The sequence below is a fragment of the Schistocerca serialis genome, unplaced genomic scaffold (genome assembly GCF_023864345.2).
Source record: "Schistocerca serialis cubense isolate TAMUIC-IGC-003099 unplaced genomic scaffold, iqSchSeri2.2 HiC_scaffold_1142, whole genome shotgun sequence".
NCBI classification, from domain to species: domain Eukaryota; kingdom Metazoa; phylum Arthropoda; class Insecta; order Orthoptera; family Acrididae; genus Schistocerca; species Schistocerca serialis.
In genome coordinates this window covers 257501-262500 of record NW_026047340.1, presented here as the reverse complement: position 1 = coordinate 262500, position 5000 = coordinate 257501, and the positions used below count along the sequence as shown (strand labels likewise).

Here is a 5000-nt window from a genome sequence, read left to right as displayed (position 1 = left end):
ATCCAACTACGAGCTTTTTAACCGCAACAACTTTAATATACGCTATTGGAGCTGGAATTACCGCGGCTGCTGGCACCAGACTTGCCCTCCAATAGATACTCGTTAAAGGATTTAAAGTGTACTCATTCCGATTACGGGGCCTCGGATGAGTCCCGTATCGTTATTTTTCGTCACTACCTCCCCGTGCCGGGAGTGGGTAATTTGCGCGCCTGCTGCCTTCCTTGGATGTGGTAGCCGTTTCTCAGGCTCCCTCTCCGGAATCGAACCCTGATTCCCCGTTACCCGTTACAACCATGGTAGGCGCAGAACCTACCATCGACAGTTGATAAGGCAGACATTTGAAAGATGCGTCGCCGGTACGAGGACCGTGCGATCAGCCCAAAGTTATTCAGAGTCACCAAGGCAAACGGACCGGACGAGCCGACCGATTGGTTTTGATCTAATAAAAGCGTCCCTTCCATCTCTGGTCGGGACTCTGTTTGCATGTATTAGCTCTAGAATTACCACAGTTATCCAAGTAACGTGGGTACGATCTAAGGAACCATAACTGATTTAATGAGCCATTCGCGGTTTCACCTTAATGCGGCTTGTACTGAGACATGCATGGCTTAATCTTTGAGACAAGCATATGACTACTGGCAGGATCAACCAGGGAGCTGCGTCAACTAGAGCTGAGCAGCCGGCCGCCCGGGAGTGTGTCCCGGGGGCCCGCGCGAACACGCAAGCGTCCGCTCAATTATTCTGCAAACAGGAGGAGGCTGAGCTCCCCTGCACAACACACCTCGAAACCCTCTCAGGTCCCGGCGGCGCGCAGCGCCGTCCTAAGTACTTGGTCGGGTTCGAGAGAGGCGCAATCGCCCGGAGTTAGGCGAGTAGACGCTTTAGGTGCGACCACCCGTGCTCCCAACTGAGCTTGCCGCTGCCGACAGAGGCCCGGGAGCGTGCTGTCGTGGCATTGCCGGCGGGAGACAACACGCGCCACCTACGGTGACCGGCAGCTCCAACGCCAGCGCCACAGAAGAACAAAAGCCCTACTTGGGTGCCGAAGCGAACTCTCCCAGCACAGCGCACGCGCCAACACGTCCGCACAGCTGCGATACAAACCACCTGCGAGAACCGCTGGGGCGACCGAGCAGCAGACGGCGTCGCGGCGCCGAGCGCCGGGCGGCGGCGCATCCTCAGCGCACAAAGTCCTCAATCGGACCAGCACACTGCAGATGGCCACCGCGCTTCGCACCGGGCCCGCGAGGACCTACTTTGGCCGCAAGGCGCCGCGAGCAGGGGGCGCCGGCGCGCAGCTGCGCCGCCTGCCGCGTCCGTCGGCCGGCGCGCCTGCCACCGGCCGCCCCCACCAGCCGGCTGTAGCGCGTGCGCCCACGCACCGCGCTGCCAGCACGCCGGGCGGCCCCCCCTCACCGGCCGGGGACGGTCCCACCCAGCCACCGCCGCGTATCGCCTCACACCCAGATCCCCTTTCACGTTCGTGGGCATGGTGGGTCCCCTTTCACGTTCGTGGGCATGGTGGGTATCCCTGAAACAACCGGTTAATAGCTCGACCGATCGTCGCCAACACTGATTCACCTCTAGCGAGAACAACCGCACCACAACGGGTTACCGGTTGTTCATTTGCGTAACGTCACCAGCAAACGTACACGTCCATCGCCATTTGCAACGAGTATTGCATGCCTGTGTCAGGTGTCACAACACACTACGTCTGCCCACATAGACGCAACAACATGTGCACGCCTAGAGAACACGTGGAAGGTAGACCCCGTACGTATGCGGTGTCCATTGCGCGAACGACTGTCAGCCCGCCTCTGCAGCATGTCGCAGATGTGGAACGCGGTGCAACATGCTATCACGGTGTGTGAGAAGAGACGACTACGTCTGAATACACGCTCCACTACATCAACAGACTGCTCATGCTGATCGCCATCCAGGGCGTCCGTTCCTCCCACACGTCTGTATGGCGTACCACACTGCAATCCAGCTCTTATAGGGAGACGACACGTAGCTGCGTGCACAATATTTGGACTGTATGGTCCGCCGTTGCTAGGCGCTGTCGTCATACGGTCACATGGGCCACGATGTATCATTCAGTACATACGGAGCAATGTGCAGTACAGTTTGTGGGTTTTGCGTACATCGGCGGACAGGTGACAGGCCGTACCACAACGTAGGCTGAGTACGTCGGCATGCGAAGGGCATTGAACATGCAAACTTCTCACCGACCAGCTTGCGAAGGCAGGGGGGAAGGGGGGGGGGCATGTACGTCCTGCTGCTATCCACACTACAGTGTATAGCAGGAGCATGTGGAAAGTCAGCAACACCTGCAAGGTGTTTAACATGACGCGATACACAGGGGACCGGGCAGTGCGAGTAGCGAACTATATTGCGAGGGTTGCGGTTAGGCAACACTACACTACTTTAACGGGTTGCATAACAATTACAGAGCAGGTTCAGCGACAACGTGCGTCAGGTTAAGGCGCAATATAGTTTAGGTTACGGCGCACTTTAGGTTAGGTTAAGGCACATTATAGGTTAGGTTAAGGCACAACATGGGTTACGTTAAGGCACAACATGGGTTACGTTAAGGCACAACATGGGTTAGGTTAAGGCACAACATGGGTTAGGTTAAGGCACAACATGGGTTAGGTTAAGGCACAACATGGGTTAGGTTAAGGCACAACATGGGTTAGGTTAAGGCACAACATGGGTTAGGTTAAGGCACAACATGGGTTAGGTTAAGGCACAACATGGGTTAGGTTAAGGCACAACATGGGTTAGGTTAAGGCACAACATGGGTTAGGTTAAGGCACAACATGGGTTAGGTTAAGGCACAACATGGGTTAGGTTAAGGCACAACATGGGTTAGGTTAAGGCACAACATGGGTTAGGTTAAGGCACAACATGGGTTAGGTTAAGGCACAACATGGGTTAGGTTAAGGCACAACATGGGTTAGGTTAAGGCACAACATGGGTTAGGTTAAGGCACAACATGGGTTAGGTTAAGGCACAACATGGGTTAGGTTAAGGCACAACATGGGTTAGGTTAAGGCACAACATGGGTTAGGTTAAGGCACAACATGGGTTAGGTTAAGGCACAACATGGGTTAGGTTAAGGCACAACATGGGTTAGGTTAAGGCACAACATGGGTTAGGTTAAGGCACAACATGGGTTAGGTTAAGGAACAACATGGGTTAGGTTAAGGCACAACATGGGTTAGGTTAAGGCACAACATGGGTTAGGTTAAGGCACAACATGGGTTAGGTTAAGGCACAACATGGGTTAGGTTAAGGCACAACATGGGTTAGGTTAAGGCACAACATGGGTTAGGTTAAGGCACAACATGGGTTAGGTTAAGGCACAACATGGGTTAGGTTAAGGCACAACATGGGTTAGGTTAAGGCACAACATGGGTTAGGTTAAGGCACAACATGGGTTAGGTTAAGGCACAACATGGGTTAGGTTAAGGCACAACATGGGTTAGGTTAAGGCACAACATGGGTTAGGTTAAGGCACACCATGGGTTAGGTTAAGGCACACCATGGGTTAGGTTAAGGCACAACATGGGTTAGGTTAAGGCACAACATGGGTTAGGTTAAGGCACAACATGGGTTAGGTTAAGGCACAACATGGGTTAGGTTAAGGCACAACGTAGGTTAGGTTAAGGCACAACGTAGGTTAGGTTAAGGCACAACGTAGGTTAGGTTAAGGCACAACATGGGTTAGGTTAAGGCACAACATGGGTTAGGTTAAGGCACAACATGGGTTAGGTTAAGGCACAACATGGGTTAGGTTAAGGCACAACATGGGTTACGTTACGGCACAACATGGGTTACGTTACGGCACAACATGGGTTACGTTACGGCACAACATGGGTTACGTTACGGCACAACATGGGTTACGTTACGGCACAACATGGGTTACGTTACGGCACAAATTAGGTTAGGTTACGGCACAAATTAGGTTAGGTTAAGGCACAAATTAGGTTAGGTTAAGGCACAAATTAGGTTAGGTTAAGGCACAAATTAGGTTAGGTTAAGGCACAAATTAGGTTAGGTTAAGGCACAAATTAGGTTAGGTTAAGGCACAAATTAGGTTAGGTTAAGGCACAAATTAGGTTAGGTTAAGGCACAAATTAGGTTAGGTTAAGGCACAAATTAGGTTAGGTTAAGGCACAAATTAGGTTAGGTTAAGGCACAAATTAGGTTAGGTTAAGGCACGATATAGGTTAGGTTAAGGCACGATATAGGTTAGGTTAAGGCACGATATAGGTTAGGTTAAGGCACGATATAGGTTAGGTTAAGGCACGATATAGGTTAGGTTAAGGCACGATATAGGTTAGGTTAAGGCACGATATAGGTTAGGTTAAGGCACGATATAGGTTAGGTTAAGGTACGATATAGGTTAGGTTAAGGTACGATATAGGTTAGGTTAAGGTACGATATAGGTTAGGTTAAGGTACGATATAGGTTAGGTTAAGGTACGATATAGGTTAGGTTAAGGTACGATATAGGTTAGGTTAAGGTACGATATAGGTTAGGTTAAGGTACGATATAGGTTAGGTTAAGGTACGATATAGGTTAGGTTAAGGTACGATATAGGTTAGGTTAAGGTACGATATAGCGTAGGTTCAGATACACATTGTTGTAGGGAAAGGTGTATTGGGGGGGGGGGCGGCAGGTTCGTTGATAGTGATTATCGTAATTGGATGCCTGCGGTATTATCCGATTTGTCACGTCAGGATGCACTTTTGGCTCATGACAGGCGGCGCTCCGATTCCATGGTTGTGGCAGATCTGTGTCTTTCATTCCTGCCATTGTTTGTGTGCTGTGACAGGAGGCAGTATTGTGATGTTGGGTGCACCACTGTGTAGGACATGTGTGGGTGTTCGTGGCTTAGCTGAGCAATGTGCGGATGTCGGAAGGGTGGGATATTGTGTTTTCTGGGTGGACCTCCCGGTCTGGTAATGATAGTGTGGATTGTGTCATGTGGC

General features: G+C 51.2%; 1 non-coding gene across 1 annotated transcript in view; it reads right to left on the bottom strand.

The window, feature by feature from the left end:
• Positions 1-655, bottom strand: part of LOC126432588 (small subunit ribosomal RNA) — a 1909-nt gene extending 1254 nt beyond the window's left edge. The window contains exon 1 of the ribosomal RNA XR_007578073.1: positions 1-655. This exon is cut by the window's left edge and continues 1254 nt beyond it. This is a non-coding gene — a ribosomal RNA (small subunit ribosomal RNA).
• Positions 656-5000: the final 4345 nt, after the last annotated feature.